Genomic DNA, 18,318 nt, shown 5'->3' with positions numbered 1-18,318 from the left:
GACGGAGGGTCTGGGCATATATTTAATATCAAAAGCCCCCAGAAGAGCACTCCACATGGCGATCCTTCCTGTGTAGTCAGCGCTTCGAAGCACGGCTCGAAGTGGAAGCTGAGTCAGGACGATGACCGTGTGCGCCTGAAAGTAATGAGGAAGCTTCCGGGTTGCATGCACTATCGCCAAAATTGCCTTCTCTAAGGGTAGGTATCGCACCTCGGCCTCATGTAGTGACTTGCTCACATAGTACACCGGTCGCTGCACCCCATTATCATCCCGTATCAATACCAAGCTTACGGCGTGGGGAGCTACGGCGATGTAGGCAAACAGCACCTCGTCTGCCTCCGGACTGGACATGATGGGTGGTCATGATGGGTGGTCGTGATATGTAGTCTTTAAGCTGTTGGAAAGCCTGAACGCAATCCTCCGACCACTTAAACTCTTTCCACTTGTTTATCAGGAGGTAAAAAGGCCGACATCGATCTGCTGATCGTGATATGAACCGGCTTAATGCCGCAATCATGCCATTGAGCTTCTGCACCTCCTTCGGGTTCCGAGGAGTCTGTAGACTGTTAATGGCTTTGATTTGGTCAGGACTTACTTCTATTCCTCTATGGGTGACCATGTACCCTAGGAATTTCCCAGACCCGACCCCGAATGAACATTTGGAGGCATTCAGCCGCAACCGGTGCTCCTTTAAGATAGCGAAGACTGTCCCAAGGTCCTGCACGTGCTCGGACACCCTTTTACTCTTCACAACCATATCGTCTATATACACCTCAATGATCTTGCCCAGTTGTGGCTCGAACATCCGAGTCATCATCCTTTGGTAGGTTGAGCCCGCGTTCTTTAGCCCGAATGGCATCACCTTATAATGGTAATTTCCGATGGGCGTCATGAAAGCCGTTTTCTCTTGGTCCTCTAGCGCAAGGGGTATCTGATGATAGCCCTGGAAGGCGTCCAGGAAGCTCATTCGAGGGTGTCCCACGGTTGCATCCACCAACCGATCGATTTTGGGTAGAGGGAATGGGTCCTTGGGGCACGCCTTGTTCAGGTCCGCGAAGTCCACGCAGACCCGCCACTTCCCCGTCTTCTTCCTTACCACCACTGTGTTCGCCAACCATTCAGGATAAAAGACCTCTTTGATAGCCCCTGCTCTTTTCAACTTGGCCACCTCGTCTCTTACGGCATTAGCGTGTTCTTTCGAAGGGCGCCGGGGTGGTTGCTTCCTCGGAGTGGAAGAGGGGTTGACGTTCAGGTGGTGGCAGATGAGGCTGGGATCAACTCCAGGGGCATCGTAGGCGTCCCAAGCGAATACATCGACATTTTCTCTAAGAAATCTGACCAGTTCCTCCTTTTCCTGAGAGGGCAATTCAGAGCCGACCTGAAAGAACTTCTCCGGGTCGTTGCTGACAGCAACCTTATCTAAACCTTCACACCTTATCTCCTCGGCCAGCCCCTCGTCTTGCTTTGCCGAGGAGGCTGGTTGCTATAATCTCTTTGGGGCCGAGGTCTCGACCAAGGGCCGATGTAAAATGGCGGCCACCACACACTTCCTGGCCACGGCCTGATCTCCTCGGATCTCTTCCACTCGTCCTCTGGATGGGTATTTCACTTTCTGGTGAAGTGTGGAGGTCACGGCCTCTAGGCTGTGGATCCATGGCCTTGCAACTATCGCGGTGTAGGGTGAATAAGCATCGACCACGATGAAATTCACCTCCACCACTTCCGCCCCAGTCTGTACGGGCAATCGGATTTGCCCCTTTGGTGTTACGAGCTTCCCCTCGAAGCTGAGGAGGGGGGAGTCATAAGCTGTCAAATCTTCCGGCTTCAAATTCAGCCCCTTGTATAGGTCGGGGTACATTATCTCCACCGCACTTCCAGAGTCTACTAATACCCTTTTCACATCGAAACCCCCAATCCGCAAGGTGACCACCAAGGCGTCATCGTGAGGTTGAATTGTTCCTCTCTTATCCTCATCCGAGAATCCCAGTATCAAAGAGTTTCCCTTTTTTATCCTTTTGGGCTCCCTTTGCCTGCCCTCGGAGGGAAGGTGGTTCACGGCTAATACCCTGGGGATGGGTGGCCCAGTTCTTCCTGGTGCAGCGAGGATGACATGTATCGTCCCGGTGGGGGGTCTTAAAGACACGTCCTTTCGAGGTTCTTGTGTCGCTTGGCCGGGATGGCCGCTCGATGGGTGCAGCAGGTGACGTAGCTTTCCTTCTCGGACCAATTGATCCAGGTGATTCCACAAATTCCTGCAGTCCTCAGTTGTATGCCCGTGGTCCTGATGATATTGGCAATACAAGTTCTGATTACGATTGGCAGGGTTTCCAGCCATCTTTCCCGGCCATCTGAAATAGGGTTCATCCCTTACTTTCTCCAGTACTTGTTGTACCGGCTCTCTGAATACGGCATTCACTGTTTGCGGGTTGCTCTGCCCAGCCTGTCGCGGAAAATCTCTCCTCGGCTGACCAGGATTGTGACGTTCCGTCCTGAAATCATTTGCTTTAAGGGGGACAACCTTCTCCTTTCCCTTCCCTTGCAGCTGATCCTCCTCCACTCTTTTGTATTTGTCGATCCTATCCATTAGCTGTTGGACGTCAGTAACTGGTTTTCCGGTGAGGGATTTCCTCAAGCCATGCCAGGTAGGGAGGCCGCTTTTGAACGTGCTGATCGCAACATTATCATGGTTGTCGTCCAAATCGTTATACACCTCCCAATACCTATCCGAGTATGCTTTCAGAGTTTCTCCTTCATGCATGGACAAGGACAGTAGCGAACTGAGAGGTCGAGGGACTCTGGTGTTTGTAATAAAACGGGAGCAAAAAGCTTGAGTGAGCTGCTTGTAGGAGCCTACGGAGTTTGACTTCAGGCTGTTGAACCATCTCATTGCCATCGATCCAAAGCTGGATGGGAAGATCTTGCACATTAGGGCCTCGTTTTGCGAATAGATTGCCATTTTTTGATTGAACTGACTCACGTGCTCTACCGGGTCTGTTCTGCCGGTATAGATGGCGAATACCGGTTGGTTGAAGCGTCTTGGCAGCTTAGCCCCTTCGATTCTACTCGTGAAGGGTGACCTTGAGACCTGATCCAACGCCTTCTTCATGGCGTCGCTCCCCGAACCTTTGCTGGATGGGCTCTCATACTTCCGCACTGGGCGTGGTTCCTTTTCGTAAGAAAAGGTCTCACTTGGGGGGGGTCCTTGACCTTCGTCTGTAACTCATGTCCTCCGCGTTAGAAGACTCGCCTGAGTGAGAGGGAGATCGTCTTCGCTGTACACGTCGTAACTTCCTTTTTAAGTCATCTATTTCTCGCTGCATGGCCTGGTGACTATTTCGCCTCTGAGACACATGACTTCCTGTCTGAGTGTGACTCTCACTCGTCCGGGTGGTATGCGCACTCCCCTCACGATTCCCCCTGCCGCCTGGGTTGGTTGGGTTATTTTGCCTCTGGGACTCGGCGGGTTGTGTCCGGTGGGAGTTAGCTTGGTGAGGATCCTCCTGGTGTGGATCTAGTTCTTCCATGCTCGACCGTTGCACTAGCTGATGCCTTAGCTCTTCCCACAGACGGCGCCAATTGTGGTTGCACGATTTTCCTGGCCCAACTTATGTTGATTAGGCCCTGGCCCAAAGCGCAACCCACAATAATAATTTGTAGAGGATGGGTCAAAGAGCTTGGCCTCAGTGAGCCTGTTCGGTCTAATGCCTGGACAATATGGTTTGCAAAAAGAGAATAGAAAACACCAGAATGGATCTTTCTCAAGTCTGATTTTATTTCTTTTTCGTTCCTGATACAGTTCTCCGTCCACTTCTTTGAGGGACTCCATTACATTATATATTTCTCTTCTTTTCATCTCAACCTTACACCTGTTAATCATCTAAGCATCCACTTGAGCACCTGTCCCATCAGACGCCCTCATCAGGCCCTTTGTGAGTTGCAGAGGCCAAGGCGGTACTGTTCAGGAGTCTTTTCCTCATTAATGCGGCCAAGAGGGTGGTTGGGGCGCAATTAATGTGGTGGTAGCCTTTCGTGAGATATTTCGGATTTAATTCATTTTATATGTTGGGAAGATGAGCTGAGATGGCTGGGGCAAGTTCCTCGTCTGGGCTTCATGATGTCCGAGGAGGATTTACTCCTCGGACAAGTTTCCTTGGCGCTACTGGGGTTGAATAGCGCTTCATATGAGGCTTTTCTTTGGGCAGGACGCTCCTCGGACGGGCCTGAGTTTGGAATAGCCCATCATTTTTGGGCCGGGCCCCACATATATATATATATATATATATATATATATATATATATATAATTTAGAATTTAATTAGATTTAGACTTTTCGGTTTTTGTACCCAATAATTCACTTGCCACAAAAATTAAAAAAATAGATAGACATGTGGCGAACAATTGGACTTCAATTGAAATCCAATTTAGAATCTAATTGGATTTGGACTCTTTGACTTTTACACTTAACTAACATGTAATCTATGCAAATGCATGGATGCATTTAAAATTAAACTCAATTTTTATTATAAAAATATAAATAATTAGTCAAATTATTATTTTTTTTTTAAAAAAAAATAACATGTAACACATGCATACATATGGATACATTTAAAATTAAACACAATTTTTGTGAAAAAAAAAATTAAACACAATTTTTTTCATAAAATTATAAATAATTAGTCAAATTATTTTTTTTTGAAAAAGTAAACATAATTAGTCACATATTAAAATTCTTATCTAAATTTAATATTACTTATGATCATTTTTTTTTTCTAATTTTTAATAAGATAGAACGTGTGGTGATCTTTGTTGGGTGGTGGTTTTTATTAAGCATATGTGATTGGTTTTTTATTTTATTTTATAAATTTTATAGTTCATTAATATTAGATTCTTAGTATTTTGCACTTATTAATTCACTTGGTACAAAAATTTAAAAAAAAAAAAAAACTTAATTTATACATGATACAAACTTAAGTGGATAATTATGGTGTAAATACATGACACAAAATTGGATTCTAATTAAACTTTCTCTTAGTTTTATCTATTAATATATATATAGATAATTTACTTGACACAGAATTAAAATTAAATGGAATACTTGGCGTAAAATTGAAAATCCAATTAAAATCTAATTGGATTTTTTTTAAGTTATATATATATATATATATATATATATATATATATATATATTATAGATTCATAATGGAGCAATCCTCCCCCTCACACACCCGTCTAAATTATAAATGAGTTTTAAATACATTATTTTTCCAACATTACTAGCATATAGTAGGAAACAATGTTATCAAGGCTGTGTTGGATTGTTTATATTAAATAAATAAAAACAAGGGTGTGTTGTATTGCATTACTTCAAGTAAGGTTGTCCAATCTACCCGCCCATACCCGACCCACCGCCACTTGATCCAATAACTCCAATGGTGGGACACAGGTCCTGAGCTCCAAAACCCCACTCCGACGAGTCAATTGTGAGTCCCCTCCTTCAAAACCTATGAAACCCGACCCACCTGAAGACTATCAGATTATGGCGAACTCTCAAGCTTCCTAGTGAGTTTTTCAGCTTGATTTGAAGGATTTTGGTGACCAAAATAGTCAAATCCGACAAAGATACACCAGATCCGACGATTCTTGACATGATTTGGCAGAAAAATCAACGGATCCGATGAAACCTCCATCAAATCCAAGACTAGATTTCGAACAGATCGGGTGAAATCTCGCCACTTTTTGGCCTTTTTCGATGGTTTCCATCGATTTTTGACTTCACCTAAAATTGATGCCCATCCAATGAAAAATCAACCCGTGAAACCCAACCCTCTTATGGGTCGATTGCGGGTTGGGAAGCTGGCCACCCTATCTGTTATGGGTCGGTTGCGGGCCAGGCACAAACCCAACCTGCCCAACCCGTGGACAACCCTAACTTCAAGTAGCATTTTACAAAGCATAAATTATACCCATAATGTATTATTTCCCAGGAGGAAAAATCCTGAACTCATGAGCCATTTTCGCTCTATAAATCTAAGTAATGTGATTTACAAGGCAGTGTCTAAAGTTCTTACTAACAAACTTTGGCAAATACTAAAGTCCTTCAACTTTGACTGACAGGGTACCTTTGTCCCCGGTCTACTAATCATGGATAATATATTAGTGGCATTTGAGATGTTACACTACATGAAGACCAATCAGCGAGGAAACAGTCGTCATGTGGCTTTTAATTTAGCTAGACATGAATAAGGCTTATGACTAAATGGAGCAGAAATATTTACAAGATTTATACTGAAGATATAAGCATGGAAGCACCTATGATAGAGCATAGCTATTCGGAAACAAGACACAATTAGCTATACTCCGAGTTCCTCAAAGTTTGTATAGCAACTCTTGCTCAGCCTAGTATGGACCGAAAAATGGAAACCTCCAAGCTCAACATCATTGTTGAGGATCAATATAGCAAAAATAATCCAATGTTACTCAAAACAAAGGTAATATGTTCGAATCCATGGTCAATGTCACCTTCTTCTATGCTAAATCTGTAAACAGGTAAACTCCTATATTGGTATTGACTATTGATAACCGAATAAATTTCGAAGATGCAGTAATCAATGCCATCTACCGACTATTTGATTGTCAGAGTCCAAGATTATCCACAATGTTTACAAGTTTGAAAAAGTGCAATGAAAAGACAAATTCATTATATTTATTAAGTAAGCCAATGAACGCAAATCTAGCATACAAGTTAAGTAATTATTTAAGCTAAAATACTAAAATGTATGAATTTTAAATTATACTCCAAAAATGTATACTTATATGGATAAATTTAAGTAAATAAATTAACAACCCACACTTTATTATTTGTAAATCTCTATTGAAATCAAAACATAATATCTAACATAAACATATATTTAGACATAATATTTGAATAAATAATATTCTCATTTGAAAAGAAATTTCATAATCTTGGATTCTTATTAGAGAATAAAAACAAAAGACAACAAAATTTTTTAGTTGCATATATGTGTGGAAATATGTTTATAGGATAGTTTTGGAGGGCGAAAATCATTTTTTACAACTATACTCCATATAACTTTGGATCTACCATCTATGAAGGGGTGCAGTTTGAATCAAAATATAGTATGAAGTACTGTTCATATAAATAAATATTTTTTCTTATAAATTTATAAACTTAGTTAGGATTTTATATGTATATAAATATGTTTAATAAGGTACTCGTAAATTATTAGAGCATTGCAATGAATAGAAACTTGGATGTGGGTTTGGCCAAAAACACAGACCCAAATGCTCCTTTGCCCAGCAATGGGCCTCTCTCCCACAATCCTGCGTCAACAACACCACCAAGAACCAACAGACAAAGTGCTAAGAGAAAAAAAAAAAAAAAAAAAAAAAAAAAAAAAGATGAAGAAGGAGGGCTCTGAATGTTCTAGAGTTTGGAGGAATGGCAGGGGAAAAATGGAGGAAAGAAGGATAAAAAAGAAAAGAGAACGGGTACGTGTGTGGAGGAGAAAAAAAGAGGGAAAAAAAAGGAAAAAAAAAAGAAAAGAAAGAAATGCCATGTGTGGAGGATAAAAAAAGAGGGGGAAAAAAATGAAAAAAGAAGAATGAAATATTATCACAATTTTTTCACAATAAGATTATTATTAGCTAATATTGGTGAGAAAAAAATAATTTTTTTAGAAAGAGAAAAAAATAATTTTAATAGTATGTTAAAATTAAAATCAGTATCAATTTTTATTACAATATTTTCACAATACTTTCACAATAAATCTTAAGTGGTAGGTTAATATTAGCTAATATTGGTGAGAAAAAAATAATTTTTTTAGAAAGAGAAAAACATAATTTTAATAGCTCGTTAAAATTAAAATCAGTATCAATTTTTATCACAATATTTTCACAATAAATCTTAAGTGGTAGGTTATTATTAGCTAATATTGGTGAGGAAAAAATAATTTTTTTAGAAAGAGAAAAATTGATTTAAGTATGATGAAGTAGTTGATTTTTGAACCAAACTCACATCCCAAAAAAAAAAAAAGTATGAAATAAACTCCCTTATATATACATTGTCCTTTTTGGTAATTTACCCCTCAAACTGTCACTTTTATAAGTGCTAACCAAACACTCAGTTTTTTCAAAAAACACTTTTTAACCGTTTTTACCAAACACTCAGTTTTTTGAAAATGCACTTTTTAAAAACTCAACTTTTTCATTATACACTTTTACAAAAAACTGAACCAAATTCACCCTAAGTTTTTAAACCAAACAAATGTTTTGCAATTTTTGAGTAAAAGTGAAGTTTGAGTTAAGAGTTATTAATTCTAGGTTTGAGTTATGAGTTTTGAAAATTGATTCAACTATTTCCAAACCAAACTAGCCAAGCCTTTGGTTTTTTGTGTGTGTGTGTGTGTGTGTGTGTGTGTGTGTGTGTGTGGGGGGGGGGGGGGCGGGGGGGGGGGGGGGGGTGAATAAAAAAACTTTCTTTCTGCAAAAGAAAATAAAGGAACCGTGGGAAATGGGGAGGTTTTCCCCCAAATTACAAAAGGCCCGTATTTAAATTTAATGGGTCACTGAATTACGAGTTTTTCGTTTTGGTCTTTTTCTTTTTTCCTCAGCAATTGGTCAGGACTGATATCAATATACATCATAACATTCTCATCCATAAATGTGGCTAATTGCAAGCCCAATACCTTTTTGAATCCAAATCTTCTGTGTCATTTTTCCAAGAACTAGCTAGAGCCTGGCCTGGACTTAAAAGAAGACAAGAACTATAAAGATCTCCCAAAAAAAAAAAAAAAAAAAAGATATAGAAAAATGGGCCTAAACTGATTCAGTGGGTAGCCTATTTTACAGTATTGAGGAACAAGACAATAACCCAGCTTGGAGGCCTATGGTTTAGAGTTAGACTGGGCCAGGACTCAGGATGGGTCTGGGGCGGGTTGCCATTATTCTTTTTTTTTTTATCCCCCCTCAAGATTAGGAAATACCCTTGTTTTTTAGATTTGAAACCCCACTTTCCATAAATAAATTAGGTAATGCATTTTTCTTTCTTTCTTTTGTATAAATATGATAGAATTTCAAATGTTCATAATTATTACTTTTTATTTTCAGGTCAAGAAATCAATTAGTTTTTAATGTAGGCAAGATTTGAACTCTATATCTCCTAATTGAAGGTAAGAGATTTTTAAATTGAGCTAACTAAAATGTAAATGATTTAAGTATTATTTTTTATAAATACGATAAAATTTCAATTTATGACATTTTTCATATGCATAAAGTATTTTAAATATAAAATAAAAAATTTTAAAAACTTGTAAAATCTTAACAGGTGTTTTCTTTATTAAATAACTCAATTTAGCTTTAAATGGATTCTTTTCATACCATGCTCAAATTCACAACCCAAAGAGCCTAGTCTAGGGCTGACTTAACACATTTTTGGGTCATACGCAAATGTAAAATATATATTATTACGTAATATTTTATAAGCAATACATGAATTAGAAAAAAGAATTCAACATTTTTATATAATTTAGTACATTAATTGGACAATTTTCATATAATTATAAAATGTATTTTAAAACTGTGGGGACATTAGAAGGCTTTTGTCCGCTTTGGGGAGCCAGTCCCTCACGGTTTTGTCCTCGTCTCCGAGTGTGGTTGGGGGATTTTTGCCATGAAGTGATTGACACCTAGGCTCACCTTTGTCCCACATCGGTTAGAGAACCCTCCCACTCAAGGTTTATAAGCTTCTGGAGCAACCAAGAGTGTACCACTACTACACATGTGTAGTAGTGGTACACTCTTGGTTGCTCCAGAAGCTTATAAACCTTGAGTGGGAGGGTTCTCTAACCGATGTGGGACAAAGGTGAGCCTAGGTGTCAATCACTTCATGGCAAAAATCCCCCAACCACACTCGGAGACGAGGACAAAACCGTGAGGGACTGGCTCCCCAAAGCGGACAAAAGCCTTCTAATGTCCCCACAAAAACTTTTAGTTTAAAGCAATTAGTATTAAAATAAATACCATATCTTAAATGGCAGCGGTCTCTCTTGGCATTTTTTGTCTTTAGTTATTGAACAATGGACTTTCAATAATGAATCCGTCTCGAAAACTACTACTTCTAATTTTAATTTTGATAGAGAGAGAAAGAAATAGTAAAATATTTGGAAGATTAAAATATTTTTCACTCATAAACTACCACAAACACACAAATATAGTAAAACGTATTAATAAAGTGTTGAATATCAAAAAAAGAGTATAATATTTTAAAATATTTTTATTAAATTTTTGGGCCTTAATTAAAACCTTTACACAAAACATTTTATTGGCTAATAGAATATATCCGTTTTTTTCTTTTGTTCCTTTTAAAGTGAGAGATCTTACTTTTTTATTATTATTTTTTGGCAATATTATATGATAAATAGAAAAAAAAAAACTATTGTGGGGGCCAGTTAATCAGGAGATACCCTTAAGGCTGTACTAATTGGGCCTATGGCCCAATCCGAGGACATTAGCTAATCCGATGATGGCCAGATGAGGTTACAAAGGGAACGATATAAAGAGAAAAGTAAAGATAGTATGAGATAAGTCCAACAAGTGTCCGAGGAGAAAAGCCATCTCAGAAACAAGGGTCCGAGGTCAGTAAGAGTGCCATATCATCATGGACTTTCTTCAAAGTTACATCACAACTAAGAGTTGAACATTGGACAAGGGGTAAGAAAAGGGGAGGGCAACAAAATATTTTCAAAAGCTGCTACCTCCACATTAAATGCCTCCCAACTAACTCTCTGGCCACATTAATGTGGAGGTGATACCTGAACAGTGATCAAGTAGCCTTACAACTACTAGTTGATGGTTCTGGGAGGTGTTGGATGGGACAATAAAAAGTTCCTAGAATCTAACCTACACGTGTATGGTATGGATGGTACCAAGATCGTAGTATATAGCATAAGAAGATGGCCTAAAGAAAGGGATAGGAAAAAATCAAGAAATTTTAGGAAGAATACTGTGTACTCTTGTAACTTCGTTCAAAAACAAGACATTATAACATAAGTTCCTCAGGTCACTCCGAGGATAGACTCTTTTATCTTACTTGTGTTTAATAGCCTGAAATTAGCAAATTTTATCGTTTTTCTTTTAGAGTAGATCTAGTTCTTTCATCCACGCTCTACAAATTTATTGTTTAGGCTTTTTGGACTAAAACCCAATCCTATATTAGGTCCACTCCAAATCCAGTCCTTACAACTATTTTAGGTGGTCTTCTTCAATGTAGAAGCTTTAAGTCATTGCTTAAATAGCCTAATGTTTGAGTTGCTCCTGCCCTCAATCTACAATTAAAGCCAACATAATCACAAAAGTGATGAAACCTATAACAACAACAAATATATAAATAAAAATCACATTGACACACACACAAATATGTATAACACTATAACTCTTAGTTTATGACCTAAAATTACATTAAAAGACAAAAAAAGAACTTCAAGAAATGTTATTGAGAGATGCTAATCCTAAAAATTTATCTAGTAATCTTAGTGTTACTGATTGTTACTGGTTGTTATTGTTAGGGCAAAAAAGTAATCTTAGTGTTAGATTTAAATTTGAACCAATAACAACTAACTAACTATAATTTGTTGTAAAAATATTACAAATATAGCAAATTTCATTTTTATTTATGAGATAGGGCTTATTGTGAGGGTGAGCTGCGAAAGAGATGTGAATGAGGGTGTGGAGTACGTGGACTTTGAAGGCTAGGGTTTTGATGTTTATGGGTTGACTTAGTACTTTGTGCATGGGCTTCTTTTTTTTTTTTTTTTTTTTTTTTTTTTTTTTCTTAATTGTAAGTTTGGTTCACGGGCTATTGCTTAAATTTCTTCTACATAAGGGTGTTCGCGGTGCGGTGCGATGCGATGCGGTTTTGGACCATTTTTAGCACTGCACTTTACGGTGCGGTTTAGCTAAAACCATAACTGCACCGCACCTTGTTTTTGCGGTCATATGTGTGGTGCGGTTTAGAATTTAGCCAAAACCATAACCGCACCACACCTCATTTTTGCAGTCACATATGCGATACTAAATATAAGATGTGGTTTGAAGTCGGTATATTTTTCAAATTTTAGGCTTTTCCTACTCAGCCCAAAACTAATTCTTCCCATTTTTTGGGCCAAGTTTTAAATTAATGAGCTAGGTTGGTTTTTTTATTTTTTTATATTTTTTATTTTGTGTTGGCTGTTCTAGTCAACACTTGTTAGGATTATTAAACTTTTTTTTTTTTTTTAAACTAGTATTATTAAACTATTAATAATATATTTAATATTAAAAATAAATAAATATATTAATATATAGAGAAGGTGCGGTGCGGTACAGTTTGTGTGGTTTTCTTATTATAAAATCGCAAACCACACTGCACCATGCAGTGTGGTACGGTGCACTACTACTTACGGTGCGGTGTAGTTATGCCATTTTGCGAACAATTTTAATGCCATTTTTACCATTTGTACGGTTCATGCGATTTGATGAACACCCAGGTACATGAATGTTGGGCTTGGGCTTTGGCTTTAGTCTTTAGGTCATTAGTTCAGAGACAAAACCCCCCACACACATCAAACATTTTCACAGCTCCCTTTTTTGCAGTAAACACTCTTATATTTTCACGGTTAATTCTCTCTTCCAAAGTCCAAACCCAAACCATAGCCGCCACCACCTCTCTCTAGAAATCTGGTTGCCACCACCTCTTGAATCTTGGTTGCCATCGAGACTTTGGATGTACCTAAAGCATCTCTTTTTCATTGTGGGTAACTGGGTATAAATTGTTAAGGTATTTAGCTTACTTTCTTCCTTTGTGGTTTTCAACTTTTGATCTCTCTGGCTTTGGGTTTTTGATCTATGGTTGTAGTGTGGCTTTCGATCTATGAGTATATGGGTTTTGATCTGTCACTGTGGTTACATGAGTTTTGATTTGTGGGTATGTCTCAGAATGACCGACTAAACCGAGCCGCACCGGTGCTCAAATACCGCACCGATGGACGCCGGAGAACCGATCTCTATTGACGATGAACGGAGGTGGTGGAGAGGTAACCGATACCGATGGTGCGGTGGCAAATTTGCCCAAAAACCGCACCGTGCACAGCCCCCATCAAAAACCGCACTGTAAGTTTTGCTCACATGCCTGTGTTTTGAACACATTTTGTTTACACATGCTCAGATTCACATTCATACTCATACATGAACACAGGACATACACACACGGCCACCCAGAGACTCACACCTATAGCAATACCCATTTTGAAATCAACAACTACAACCAAACCTTGAATTTGCAAATAACCATCCCAAAAACCCCATCTTTCGAAACTCCAAACCCAATCACAAAAATCAATCAAAATACAGCATAAAGGTAAGAACTTTCGGCCATGGTTAGAGGAAAAATAAAAAAGAAATAGAGGGAGACCTCCAACGTGAAGGTGGTGGTGACGAGTGGCGGCGAGCTCTTGGAGCTGGCCGTATAGGCTCGGCCATGGCTGGGCTGAGAGAAACAAGGGAGAGAGTGAGAGGGTGGAGCTCGTATGGTGGCTCACGGTGGCGCGTAGTAATTGTGGTGAGCTTTGAAGCTCCAGCCATGGGTTTGGTTTAGAGACAGAGGGATTGAAGAAGAGGCACGGGTTGGAGGGATTAGGCATAATCTGATAGTTATTTGGGTTTATGAAATAAAAAGAAATATATGGATAAGATAAGATGGGTTGATTGGGGTTTTGTGTTTAGGCCGGATTGGACTTATTTGGTTCAGGTAGAGAAACTTTGTTACTTGAAATTTTTTGAAATACGTATAAGTAAAAATATGTATAAAAATACGGGCAGATTCTTTAAAAATTTTAAACATTTAAACGAATGTACCAAAATTAGTTTCTCACCCGCGTGCGAAGTCAAAAAAAATAAAAAATAAAAAATAAAAACGTTGCCGTGTGTCAGTCCTCAAGTCTGAATAGTCTCAATCAGATCTGGTATAAGTTGCCTTGCATTAAAAAAAAAAAAAAAAAAAGATGCCGTATTTGGTTAGTGTGTAAGATTTTTTTTTCCCTGGTTTACTCTCAGCCACACACGTACCCACCATACCCGGTACCCTGAGACTGATGAGTTGTCTGACACTCTAACTTGTCTCTTTCTCTCATTTTTTACACTTTTGGTCTCAGACTCAACTCACTCAATTACTCAGCTCAGTGCCTCAGTCACCTACTCACCTTTATTTTCTTCCAAACCCTAATCCCGCCGAATAAAGTCTATTGTTTTCCAGTTTCCTCTCAAATCTCAGAATGTCATTCTCCCACTTAACTATTTTTCTCCTCTTTTGCTCTTAGTCCATAATTTCTCTTCCAAACCCTAATACCGCCGAACAAACAGTAGTTTTTCTCTCTCAAATTCTCAATCTTAGGCTCCCAGTCCCACCTATGACCTAACCTTCTACTCTTTAAGAACACAAGCTCTCAGTCTCACACTCTTTAAGACTCGTCTCTGATTCTCAGTCTCTTTCTCACAAAGAAAGGCTTTCCTCTAAAGGTTTCACGGAATTCCTAATCCCTAAGTCAGTCAGTCTCCTTCTCATCTCCGTTCTCCATCGTGGCTCTGCCACTATGTAGTTCTGTCTTTGGTAACCCTAACCCCTAATTTTTTTGGTTTTATTTTGAGTTCACTGAATGTTTCTTGTTGATTCTTATTTTTGTTTTTTTTTTGGGGGGGTTATTTTCTTGTAATTCAGGGGTAATTTAAGAGATTCAGCTTCAGCCTTGTGAAGGACTAAATCTCAAAGACAAAGGCTTAAAGGGCTCCTGGGTATTTTCTCATACTAATGTATAATTTTTTTTTGAGTTCACTAATGTTTGAATTTTTTTTTCTATGCTATTTGATTTTGTTTTAAGGGTTATTTTTTATTTTGTTTTCAGTTCACCACGTTGTGTCGAACTTTCATGTTTGTGCTTGATTTTGCTTTTAGGTTTTTCTTTTTAAGGTTCACTCATGTTATTTACTGTTTGATTTTGTTTCTAGGGTTCACAGATTGCAAATTTATTTGTTGATCATCAATTTTATTGATTATACTATTGTGATTTTAGTTTATTATATCATGCTATTGATTGATTATGCTGTTGTGATTTTAGTTTATTATATCATGCTATTTTAGTTTATAAAGAAGTCAAAATGGGCTCAAAATGATATTTTTTGAAGGCCCAAAAGCCCAAAACTTAGAATTTTAATCTTTAAAAGTCCAGCCTATATAACCGAATGAACTGCACTGAGCCGCTATGATTATCCGCATTTTGTGTAGATCGATTCTTACCTTCCAAAAGTGAGGTGCGCGGTCAAGCATAGGATGAAACTGTACCCTATAGACGTGGTGCAAAAAACCTCTCCAAAACCGACCAGACCAAACCGAACTGAGTACATCATTTAGGCATAATCTGATAGTTATTTGGGCTTTTGAAATAAAAATAAATATAAGGATAAAATAAGAAGATGGGTTGATTGGGGTTTTGTGTTTAGGCCGGATTGGACTCATTGGGTCGGCTGCCATTTAAAACTAGAAACCTCATAAGCCCACTCCACTAAAAATGCCCAAACCCACGCATTTAAAAAAAAAAAAAAAAAAAAAAAAAGCTGCAGCCAGCTTAACCTTTAAACCCAGCTCCAACTCAAGATTCTTTTTATTAGACTCAAGCCCATCAGCTCACATAATTCCACAAAGCCCAATCCGTGTGCAAATTAGAGCCAGCAAACTGAATTTGAACCCAACAACAGCTCGATCCGAATCTATTTGGCCCAATAACCACTTCCACACCAGCCCACTGACATTCAAACAAATACCCACTCGTTTGACGAACTTCCAAAGTTGCATGCTGTGATTTTGTAATCATCATATATATTGTTAACACTATTCTTTAATTGAGTACTGTTCTCAAATAATAAATAATGTTAACAAAATATTCGTTACGTGCACGACAATGTTTTAATATTTGAGTTTTAGTCTCTTTTACTACTTGATTTTTGGAATTCTATGTGATTTAAGGAGGATTTTATCTTTGTTTGGAGTACTGTATACGTGCACTTACAAGATTGTTTTAATAAAAATAATTTTGTTAAGTCTATGTACATACGACTCTGAACAAAGACAAACATTCACTACCCATGTAAAAGTCCAAAACCAAGTAATAAAAAGGATCAAAACTCAAAAATTGTTAGAATATTGTCATTCATGTGATTTTGTTAGGGCACAATAGGTATTGTCTTGTGTTGCATGCAGTGAAACTATAATCGTATATATTGTTAATATTCTCTATTAATTAAGTATTGTACTCAAATAATAAATAATGGGTTGTGTTAACTGGCATTGTAAGGTGCCCATTAACAATAATTTTTAGCAGTTTTTTGCAGAATTTTTTTAATTTTTTACAATTTTTTAGCAGTTTTATTTTTATTTTTTTGGGCAACTCTTTTAATAACTTTTTGTCTTTTTTATTGATACAACCCATTAAGCGAAATCTTAACAAGCACTGCACAGTGCTTGTTAACATTTCCCATAAATAATATTAACAATATATATGTAGGCTTCACCCAAATCACTCGTTAGCAATCCTTATTAGCTAGTGAACACCCACCCAGTTCAGTAATCGCAAAATTGCATAAAATATTGATTTGAATTTCTCCTAAGCAATATTTTCTTACTCTCTAAACCAATTTGGAGACTTATTTCCATAGATTATTCGCAATTTATTCGTGAAAATTTACGTTTGTGGTGAGCCTTGCATATCATAGCTAATAAGCAACCAATAGATAATCGGTTATTTAAAGCATAGAAGATGTATGTATACTTCTCAAACATGTAGAGCAATAATCTGTATGAGATTAATGTTCTGAATCTTCTATCTATTTGGCTTTCAACAAAAGAAACCCAAGACGTTGAAACTAGCGATCCAAGATCGCACTCCCCTGTCCTTATTTAAAACTTCTCTATTTGGTGGGATATACCCTAGATGTAGGTCCTGTGTTCATTTGGGGTCTCATTTGTATTTTCACGGTTGTCAATTCAATGTTGATAACCCACTTTGAGAGAAGTCTATTATTTTGATTTTTTTATATTCAACAAATCTAGACTCTTGGATGAACACTCATCCATTAGTCTAGATTTGTTGAATATGGAAAAAATGAAAATAATAGACTTCTCAAGATGGGTTATCATTATTGAATCTTCAACCGAGGAAATATAAAATGGGACTTCAAATGAACACGAGACCTACCTTTGGGGTATATCTTACCAGTTAGGCCAGTTTTAAGTAAGGATAGGGGAGTGCGATCTTGGACTGCTAGTTTCAACTTCTTGGGTTTCTTTTGTTGAAAGCCAAATAGATAGAATCAGAACATTAGTTTCATACAGTTTATTGCTCTACTTGTTTGAAAAGTATGCAAATAGTTAAATACATTTTTTGTGGTTCAAATGACTGATCATCTAATGGCCGGGCATGAACTATAATATGCAAGTCCAACCATGAATGTGGATTCTCACAAATAAATTGCAGAGGAAATGGGCTTCCAAATTGGTCTAAGGAGCAAGGAAATGACTTGGGAGATTTGAATCAATATCTTAAGTGATATTGCGATTGCTTAGCTATTCGATAGCTGATAAAAATTGCCTTTGGGGTGATTTGAAGAAGCCTAAATTAAAAATTAGGAAGCAGGGGAAATTTGTTTGTATCTTCATTCTTTCCAGATTTGTGACTTGTTCTCTTTCTCTTGGTGTATGTGTGTTAACTTGAATGATTAAGTTATTATTTTGGTTTGATTACAATTAAACAATCTATAACTTGGCTTGTTTTCACTTTACTTACTCATGGTTTAAAACTTTGCACTTTGTTCACTTGAGGTTACTTTCGTTAGCTATGTTATCCACCTTTTGGTTTTTCCGTTAAAAAACAACTTTTATCACCGAAACTTAACATAACATGAATCATAAAGTTAGGGTTTGAATTTTTTTGAAAGAGCTGGGGTTATGGGATTTTGTCTCTATGCAAATTATCGGTCCTTTGAAAAATAATCAAAAAAAGGTCCTTAGAAAAATAATCAAAAAAAGGAAGACGGCAAGAAAGATAGGATTGTTTATGATGAACCATTAAAAAAGGTCTACATTGGGACCTTTTTTAATATCTTTGTAACATACTAAACCCCATAACCCAAGCACAAAATGTCTCTGTAACACACTAAAATTCTGTCTCATCTCTTATGCTAAAAATCAAATCAAATCTCTCTGTCATCTATGTAACA

General features: G+C 37.7%; 1 long non-coding RNA gene across 1 annotated transcript; it reads left to right on the top strand.

Annotated features, from left to right (window-relative positions):
* Positions 1-12,598: 12,598 nt before the first annotated feature.
* LOC126709442 (uncharacterized) lies at positions 12,599-15,873 on the top strand. The gene is made up of 3 exons (XR_007649394.1): positions 12,599-12,832; positions 12,991-13,136; positions 14,768-15,873. It is a non-coding gene; the product is annotated as an uncharacterized LOC126709442 (long non-coding RNA).
* Positions 15,874-18,318: the final 2,445 nt, after the last annotated feature.

This window comes from Quercus robur, chromosome 2 (assembly GCF_932294415.1).
Source record: "Quercus robur chromosome 2, dhQueRobu3.1, whole genome shotgun sequence".
Lineage (NCBI taxonomy): Eukaryota > Viridiplantae > Streptophyta > Magnoliopsida > Fagales > Fagaceae > Quercus > Quercus robur.
This window is presented reverse-complemented; position numbering and strand designations above follow the sequence as displayed.